The sequence below is a fragment of the Myotis brandtii genome, unplaced genomic scaffold (assembly GCF_000412655.1).
Source record: "Myotis brandtii unplaced genomic scaffold, ASM41265v1 scaffold555, whole genome shotgun sequence".
In the NCBI taxonomy this organism is placed as follows: Eukaryota; Metazoa; Chordata; class Mammalia; order Chiroptera; family Vespertilionidae; genus Myotis; species Myotis brandtii.
The window spans coordinates 1,121,123-1,130,932 of NW_005370065.1; the positions used below are offsets into that span (position 1 = coordinate 1,121,123).

The 9,810-nt window shown below is 47.0% G+C and overlaps 1 protein-coding gene and 1 long non-coding RNA gene across 4 annotated transcripts in view; one reads left to right on the forward strand and one right to left on the reverse strand.

The window, feature by feature from the left end:
* The window catches only part of AZIN2 (antizyme inhibitor 2), a 34,705-nt gene that overhangs the window by 917 nt on the left and 23,978 nt on the right, over window positions 1–9,810 (forward strand). For both annotated transcript variants that reach the window (XM_014549483.1, XM_014549484.1), the window contains exon 2: window positions 9,792–9,797. The gene's annotated coding sequence lies outside the window, so the exon portion shown is untranslated. The remainder of the gene's footprint in view (window positions 1–9,791; window positions 9,798–9,810) is intronic.
* On the reverse strand, window positions 3,745–9,788 carry LOC102250773. Of its 2 annotated transcripts, XR_314277.2 has the most exons (3): window positions 9,595–9,787; window positions 9,253–9,403; window positions 3,745–4,120 (listed from the first exon to the last, which is right to left on the reverse strand). It is a non-coding gene; the product is annotated as an uncharacterized LOC102250773 (long non-coding RNA). The 2 variants fall into 2 exon arrangements; XR_001364454.1 differs by having other exon boundaries at window positions 9,253–9,788.

The following is a 9,810-nucleotide window of genomic DNA, read 5'->3' on the forward strand; positions in this document are numbered from 1 at the left end:
AGCAGATGCCGACTCCGGACCGACGCGTTTGTTTGCGCTCCTCTGCCGGCATCCTGCGCTACGCGGTCACAGGCGCACACCTCATGGAAACAAGTCCGATAAAACGTGTAGGTGATAAAAACAAATACCTACAAATTAGTGCACCCGGGAAACCCCAGCGCGGGCAGCGGGGAGGCGGTCTCACTAATTTCTGGAACAGGTGAGGCTCGGGCATCTCCCGGGTTAGGTGGTGGTGGAGGGGCTCTGGGGGCAGGCACAGGGCGTAGCTGGCTAATGGGGTGCTCCTCTTACCTCTAAAATAGGCATGTATTTGTCGGGATGCCCTTGTCATGAGATGACTTAAGGTGCTTAAACACCCCTCAAAGTTATGATTCTGTCTATCTCTGAGAACTATATTTTTCTTTCAGTTCCTTTTAATAGTTTACTTGAAACATTTATATTGTCTTGCTGGGTTTGCTTGTAGCTCTCTCTCTCTCTCTCTCTCTCTCTCTCTATATATATATATATATATGTATGTATGTATATAGTAGATGCTCAATATATATTTAAAATATTGAGAGAGGGGGTCAATGGAAAAAAAGGGGGGACATCTGTAATACTTTCAACAATAAAGATAAATAAATGAATAAAGAGAGAGTGCCGGGGTATGTGAAGGAAATGTTCAGGGTGCTGGCGCGGAGGGTAAAGGGAATGCTTTGGTGGTTTTTACCTGCCTACAATGCACCTCCCTTCTTCAGGTAACAATACCCCACTTATTCCTTGGAGGAGCCACCCCTTCCCCACCTTCCTTCCTTCCGAATCCCATCTCGAAGCTGGGGAGGGGGTGGCCTGAGACCCACACCTGGCCAATCACAGACGTGCACGTCAAGCAACAGGGCCAAGCAGACACAGTCCAGGGGTCCAGGCATGTATTTGTCGGGATGCCCTTGTCATGAGATGACTTAAGGTGCTTAAACACCCCTCAAAGTTATGATTTCTGTCTATCTCTGAGAACTATATTTTTCTTTCAGTTCCTTTTAATAGTTTACTTGAAACATTTATATTGTCTTGCTGGGTTTGCTTGTAGCTCTCTCTCTCTCTCTCTCTCTCTCTCTCTCTATATATATATATATATGTATGTATGTATATAGTAGATGCTCAATATATATTTAAAATATTGAGAGAGGGGGTCAATGGAAAAAAAGGGGGGACATCTGTAATACTTTCAACAATAAAGATAAATAAATGAATAAAGAGAGAGTGCCGGGGTATGTGAAGGAAATGTTCAGGGTGCTGGCGCGGAGGGTAAAGGGAATGCTTTGGTGGTTTTTACCTGCCTACAATGCACCTCCCTTCTTCAGGTAACAATACCCCACTTATTCCTTGGAGGAGCCACCCCTTCCATATATGTATGTATATAGTAGATGCTCCACAGAACGCAGAGCTGACACCTGAAGCAAAGTCTGTGTCTGAGGTTTGATCCCTCAGTGGCTCTCTTACATGAGGCAACAAATTCCCTTTACACTAGAGCCAGTTTGAGCTGGATTTTCTCTTTCTCCCAACAAGAACAATGTGTTGATGATCCAAAGCACCAAGACAGCCTCTCCGAGGAGAGGACACTTACTAGGAAGCAGAGACCTGAAGGTGGAGAGTGGCTGGGTCGCATGAAGAGGCAAAGGGAAAGCCCAGGAAAGGAAAGTGTGTGGCAGGTGTGAGGAGCTGCAGGAAGGCCCGATGGTGGTGTCCGGGGGAGAGAGGAGCCGAGTAGATGCAGCTGGACCGAGGTCCCTGATGGAGGGCCTCACAGGCTTTTTAAGAATCTGGGACTTCATCCCAAGAGCAATGGGAAGTCAGTGCAGGGTTTTAAACAGGGATCGACTGAATCTGCATTTGGACATTCTTTGCATTTTAATAAGAACATGGGTGATAGTGTGGGGACTAGATTGGCAAGAGGTAGGAGTAGCGCAGGGGATTACCTAGAAAATTATTGCAGACCTCTGGGTTAGAGACGATCATGATTTAGACCAGAGGTTCTCAACCTTCCTAATGCCGCGACCCTTTAATACAGTTCCTCATGTTGTGGTGACCCCCAATTTCATTGTTACAAATTGAACATAACTAAAGCATAGTGATCAATCAAAAAACAATATGTAATTATATATGTTTTTTCCGATGGTCTTAGGCAACCCCTGTGAAAGGGTCGTTTGACCCCCAAAGGGGTCGCGACCCACAGGTTGAGAACCGCTGATTTAGACAGAGTGGGCACAGTGGATGTGTAGAGGTTGGGTTTGTGGCAGCTGGTTTCCAATGATGTCCCCTGTAGACCATGACTCCCAATACTCACGCCTTGTGTGGTCCCATCCACACTGAATCTGGGACCGCTCTGTGGGACTTTAACCAATGGAATGCAGAGGAACTGGCGCTGTGCCTTCCAAAGGCAGGAGATCGAGTGTCCCTGCTATTGAGGACTCTGCTGTGTGGCCGGAAGCCTTGGAGATGGAGGCAAACACTCTTTGGCTCCTTCTAGAGTGGATTCCAGTCACCCTGGCTCTGACTTATCACCCAACCACAGTCTCTGTGTCTCTGATTGGTCAGTTACCTGGTGGTACATGGATGTCCTATGGTTCAATCAGCAGTGGGGGAGAGGGGAGGAGAGGGAAGGGAAGGGAGAGCTGGAGGTACAGACATGGCTGCCTGGCTCCACTTTCCCTTGAGATGAGCGAGCAGTTTTCAAGAGGAGAACGTGACTACAGCAATTTCAAAAGAGGCTCAGCTTGGGACAGGCTTGCATGACTCAGTGCTCAGCACATTGGCCTCTGCCCCTGTGCAATCCCTCAGGGAATGGAATAGAATTCCACCACCCACCTCCTCACAACATGCTGACCCTGTTCCTGGACCTCTGACCCTGGCTGGGTGTTCCTCAGCTCAGGTTCCCAAACCTCCTTGTGGGGCTGCTTCTCCCACCTTCCTCAGCTGTATCCCTGACCCTTTGCTGGACTTTCTCCTCTGACCCCCTGGCTCAGGGTAATAATACCAAGAGCGACCACTTAGAATGCATTTACTAATGTATGAGCCAAGCACCCGGCAAGAGCTCATGGACTCCTAGAACCAGTTCTAGAAAGTGGGCACTCTCTTTTCATGCCCATTGTACAGATGCATAAGATACAGCTGAGGAAGGTGGGAGAAGCAGCCCCACAAGGAGGTTTGGGAACCTGAGCTGAGGAACACCCAGCCAGGGTCAGAGGTCCAGGAACAGGGTCAGCATGTTGTGAGGAGGTGGGTGGTGGAATTCTATTCCATTCCCTGAGGGATTGCACAGGGGCAGAGGCCAATGTGCTGAGCACTGAGTCATGCAAGCCTGTCCCAAGCTGAGCCTCTTTTGAAATTGCTGTAGTCACGTTCTCCTCTTGAAAAATGCTCGCTTATCAGGTTCACACAAGATAAGTAACTTTTCCAAGGTCACACAGCCAGTGAGAGTTGCCCCAGGAGGTGAATTGAAGTTTATGTACCCCTGGAGTCTGTTCCCTTATTATCTAGGGACACACAGCCCTCCAGCCCAGGTTGGTGTTTGCCTCACCCTACCTCTCACCTGAGCGGGGTTGGGGTGAGAGCCCAATGCTTTCTTTCAAGGGTACACAGCTTTGACCGCTGTCTGCTGTGCTTCAAGTTCATTCAGGCCAGGGGTTTTCACAGTGTGGTTCCTGGGCCAGCAGCATCAGCATCACCTGGGAATTTGTCAGAAATGCATACTCTAAGGCAAGCATGTCAAACTCTCGGCCCGCAGGCCTCATTTATTTGGCCCGTGTTAGCCTTTGAGTTTGACATGATTGCTATAAGGCTTACTGACTCAGAAACTCTGGGGTGGGGCCCAGAAACCTGTTTTAGCAAGCCTTCCAGGTGGTTCTGAAGCCCACCCATCTGAGCACCATTGATCAATTCCTTTCCTTTCCACTCTCAGGTGGCTCTGGAGACAGCAGCTGGAGAAAGTGAGGCTTTTCAGCTGAGTATTTGGGGGGTTTTTTTGGTGGTGATGGTTGTATTCTCATCACTTTTGTCAGAAATGACTCAGGTCTGGCTTGAGAGAAGGTGTGTGGATTCCTTAATTGTTGCACACTATTATTTTTTCACATTTGCATTCAGCCTAAAAGAGAGTGAAAAGAAACATAAAGAAATTCAAACTACCCAATTCAGCAACTTAGCATTTTGTTGGTCTAGGGAGGGGTGTGACTGTAACCCCATAGTCAGTCAACACACTGAATTTAGAAAGAGGCCCAGCTCGGTACCAGGTCCTGAGCTGGGTTCTGAGGCACAGACCAGGCCTCTGTCCTGCCTGCCTCTGTGTCAGGGGACAGATGCTTTACTAATAACTAGGATTTGGGGTTCCAAGAGTTGGGGTCCAGGATCTGCTCTAACATGATCCTGGCCTGTACCATTTCAAATTCCTCACCAGTGCACAGCCCCAAGCCAGAGCCCTGGCCCTGTCATTTGCCAGCTGTGTGATCTTGGGCAAGTACTTGGCATCTCTGGGCCTCAGATTCCTGAATTGTGAAATGAGAGTAATAATTCCCACCTTGCAGGCTTGTTGTGAAGATGGAGGAAATGCATGTAGCATAGAGGTGCCATTTACTAGCTGTGTGACCTTGAACAGGTTAGTTAGCCTCTCTAGCTTGTTTTCTCTCTTGTAATATTAATAGCACAAACTTCAAAGGATTGTTGTGAGATTCAAGGTCATATAAATTTTACAAGGTTGCATGATAGCAATTACTCTGGTAATGTAAGCTATTATTAATGTTAAATACATAATACAGTTTCTGGAGTATAGTAGATGCTCAACAAACGGTGGCTGTTGTTATTATTAGTTTCCATCCTTCACTTAAAGACAGCTCTGACTTTACAATGCCTAAGGCTGCTTGCAGCTTCTGGCTGCGGTTTCTTCAGGGTCTCCATCTCACTGATGCCTCCAGGGAGTGGGCAGTGCTGACTTCGGGTTGATGCTCTTTCTACCAGTTCATCTGTGATCTCATTCTGAGTTCCAGACCCCCTCAGGTCTCCTGCTGTTTGCTGTTGGCCTGATTGCAGCATGCTTTGTTCTGGCTTTATGCTCCATTCTCAGGGCCCATTTCACAGGCATAAAGTTTCAGACCAGAGTTAAGTTCAAGCTCTATTGCTCACACTAACAGTGTAATCTTGGACAAAGGATTTAACACCAATTTTCTCATCTGTGAAATGGGGTCAATAATGCCCATCTTGCTGGGTTGTATAAAGATTAAATAGCCTTGGTTGGTTTGCTAAGTGGCTAGAGTGTCAGCCCTCGGACCAAAGGGTTGCAGGTTTGATTCCTGGTCAAAGGCACATACCTAGGTTGCAGGTTTGATCCCTGACCCCTGTTGGGGCCCCTGTGGGAGGCAACTAATCAATGTATGTCTCTCTCACATTGATGTTTCTCTCTCTCTCTCTCTCTCCCTCCCTCCAACTCTCTCTAAAAATCAATGGAAAAAATATCCTTGGGTGGGGATTAACAACACAAACAAAGATTAAATACAACCATGTATTTGTAAACATTCATCATGGTAACTGTCACACAATAGGTGCTTAATAAATGCTTATTTACTTCTCTGTTCACCTCTCCCTATGGAGTAAATCCCATAATCATTCTAACTGGTATGTGATCAGTAAAAGGGGAAATAACCTTTCCTACTTGTGGCAGAGACTGCCAGTCTTCACACAATATCCAGTCTCCCTTTCTTCTTTAGTATTTTGACTTTATTGGGTGTGGGAGGAAGTAACAACATACCGAACTACTGACTATATCTTCCCGCCTCCCTTGCAGCTAGGTGGCACCATGTATCTTTTTTGGCCAATTATATGAACGGAAGTGTTGGTGGTTGTAATTGTTGAATTGTGCTCTCCCCCCCGACTCCCCCCAAAAAACAGATATGTTAAAATTCTAACCCAAATACCACAGCATGTGACCTTATTTGAAAACAGGGTCTTTACACAATCAATTTAAAATGAGGTCATTTGGGTGAGTCATAATTCAGAATGACTGGAGTACTTATTAAACAGGGAAATTTGAGCACAGAGACAGACATGTACAGAGGGAAGATGATGTGAAGACACAATGGGAGAAGATAGTCGTGTGACTGGAGTGATAAGCCTACAGGCCTAGGAATGCCAAGGATCTCCAAGGATTGCCAGCAAACACCAGAAGCTAGAAGCGGCAAGGACTCTCCCCTAGAACCACCAGAGAGAGCATGGCACTGCCAACACCTTGAGCGTGGACTTCTAGCTCCCACAACTGTGAGACAATAAATATCTATTTTAAGCCACCCAGATTTTGGTACTTTTTCACAGGAGTCCTAGGAAATTAACACAGGTGGAATTTGAAGGTGGCTGCTTAACGGGAGGCTTCCTGATGCTTGGAATGTGCAGGGTTGGTGTTTATAATATTTAACAACCTGTGTATGGAGATGGGCACTGATCAATCAAAAAGGACATGGACCAAGAACAAGTTGTGTGGTCACACACATTCACATATGGTTAGATCAGTGGTTGGCAAACTGCGGCCCCTTGAGTGTGGCTCTTTCACAAAATACCACATGTGGGCGCGCACGTACAGTGCGATTGAAACTTCGTGGCCACACTCAAGGGGCCAAAGAGCCATATGCAGCTTGCGAGCTGCAGTTAGCCCTGGGAATGTGGCTGGAGCTCCAACAGCCATTTTGTACCACGAAGCTAGAAGCTAGTAGCTGGGGATGGCAGACTTGGACTGCATACCTCCAATATTATCGACTACATACTTGGTAGAATAAACCTATGTTTGTTTATGGCTCTGTTATTTGGGGATTTTCTATTTTCCTCAGCCAAACCTAAATTTAACTCACATCCAATCCCATGAAGTATTGGGAATCCTGAATGAAATGATCAACAGGAAAGTATTTTTGCAAATTCTCCAGCTCTAGGCAGACATAAGACATCTTTCTTATTGCAGTCTTTGTGATGATGATTATGATTGGTTTAGGAAAAATAGATTGAAATTGACTGACATGATCCTGGCCAGAGATCAGAGTTTTTTTTTGTCCTGCTTTAGCAACATTTTATATACAAAAACTCAGGGATACTTTCTAAAAAATATATCTTTATTGATTTCAGAGAGGAAGGGAGAGGGAGAGATAGGAAAATCAATGATGAGAATCATTGATTGGCCACCTCCTGCAACCCCCAACCGGATATCGGATATCGAGCCTGCAACCTGGGCATGTGCCCTTGACCAGAATTGAACCCGGGACCTTTCAGTCCACAGGCCAATGCTCTATCCATTGAGCCAAACCGGCTAGGGCAACAACATATTCCTGAGGGCTCTGCACAGCATCCATGGATAACAGTGGCATGAGAGACTGGCAGGAGAGGGGCTGCCAACTTTGGGGCTGGATGCCAGCAGGATGACTGGGTGATTTTTGTTGAGCTGCAGCCGGAATGCTCAGCCGCTGGTTGGCAGTTAATCATAAAGGGTAAGAGTCAGGACAGATAGCTGTGAATCCGGGCTCCACCCTTACTTGCTATGTGACCCTTGGCAAATTACTGAACTTCTCTGAGTCTCAGATTTTTCATTTGTAAAATGGGAACAATTATAGCCCCTGTGACATAGGGTTGCCATGGAGATTTAGTGATATAAATACCCAGTAGGGAAAAAGATACATCCAGTTTATTTGTATCCTGTCCACTAGCCCTTGACAGATAATATATGAACAGACTGGATTCTGATTTGTTCCATCTTACCTTCATTGATTCATTCATTCAGTAAGCACAGTGAATGTGCCTACTCTGTACCAGGGGATGAAAAGAGTTAGTGAGATAGATTTAGACCATGGTAGCCAAATACAGCCAGCTCAAAAGTGGTTTAAAAAAAATAGAGCCGCCCTAGCTGGCTTGGCTCAGTGGATAAAGCATTGGCCTGCGGACTGAAGGGTCTCAGGTTCGATTCTGGTCAAGGGCACATGCCTGGGTTGTGGGCTCAATCCCCAGTAGGGGGCATGCAGGAGGCAGCCGATCAATGATTCTCTCTCATCATTGATGTTTCTCTCTCTCCTTCTCCCTTCCTCTCTGAAATCAATAAAAATATATTTAAAAAAATAGAGCCAAAGTTTGTTTGGGCTCCCCTCCCCTCCTCTCATCTTTTCTTGAGGGCTCCCTTCAGGGTTTCATTCATGGCTGTCCTGGTCTACCTCCTCACAGTCAGTAGATGCTTGTTCTCAGGAGGACCTCAGTCACTAATTCATACTATAGTGGAAATGACTATGAATCTCTCAAAGAAGGGGCTTGCAACTGACCCCTCCTGTAAAGTGACTGCCTCCTGAAAGGCCGTTCTTATGCATAGAAAGAAAAAGGTTCCAAGTAGAAGGGCACAGAGGAATCATTCAGTCTGAACCCAAGCCAGGCAGAAGTGACTGTCTAAGCAGAATGACCCCAACCAAGTACACCCAGCAGTCCTGTGGCCAGGCTGGTGGGAAGTAGAAAATGGCTCCCCGGACGCCATGGTCACTGCTCTACACCATCTGTGCATGCTCTGATTAGGTTTTTCAGGTTGCCCCTGGCAGGTACTGAGGCAGGACTAGAAGTGCCTCTGCCGTTCAAGAAGCCTGAAGCCTGACAGGGGACATGAGCACATATGAGCTCTTTGTCCACCCTGATTTGAAATGCTGTCTTCACTGTGTACTGCATCCTCCAATGTGCACCAGGCTATTCTAGACTCTGTTTGGTGCTACTGCCGTCTCGTCCTGCACCACCACCATGCTATTTCAAAGACTATCACTTTAAAAATATGTTTTTATCCGGTACAGGGAGGCCTCTTTCTTCTTTTTCAAGAATGTCTTAGTTGTTCTCATATCATTACTGTTCCAGATGAACTTCTAAATTAGCTTTTGAGTAACAGATATTGAATCCTCTTCAGCACTTTTATTTATGCCAGGCACTGGGCACTCGAAGGAGCCAGGCCCGCGGTTCCTGCCCTTGAGAGCTCACACACTCCATGAGAAGTGTAACCGAACAAGAGGTGTAAAACGACGTCAGGAATCTCATCCTGTGGGTAACCAGAGCCAAAGGCCTGAGGAGTCCCCACAGATATGTGTTATGAATTCCATTGTCCCTCCACGCTAGGGAAGTCCGAGGAGGCTCAACAGGGGAGTGGCATACTGGACTTAGACGGATGAGGAGGAGTTTTTCAGGGATAGAAGAGGAGAAATGCTTTGAGTGGGGAAGTCAGAGAACGCTTACCTTAGGAGGCACATTTCCTATGAGAGTGGCTAGGCGTTTGCCGGATTCAGAGGATGAAATGAGGAAGGGATGGCCCTAAGCTGAGAACATCACAAGAAGGCTCTCTGAAGATACTTCGGCTGGGTTCGAGTTGGAGGTGTCAGAGAAGATGCTGGAAGAGGTAATTAAATAAAAACGGTTTTTATTAGAAAAGTAATACAAGATGACCTTTTACCTGGACTGCGAGGGAGGAGCCAGACAGGGCAGAGGAGGTAGTCACAGAAAAGTCTTCCCAGGAGCAAATAGGAAATTTGGCTTCCTGCCCACTCTCTAAGATCCACGACCAGGAACTAAGAGTCCCACCGCGTCGACGCCGGGAATTCTGAGATGGTGACGCTGCGGTTCCGATTTCCAGGGGTCGGGTAGCCGTGGGCAAGGGATCGGCCGCGAGGACAGAGGCTCAGATTTGCGGACCCTCTGGCAGAGCTGAATGCTTTATGTCAGAATTGACCAATGGGATGACGGCACGCGGTTGCCAGGGCTACCGTGGGGCGGCCGAGCGGAGGCGGGGCCTGAGTG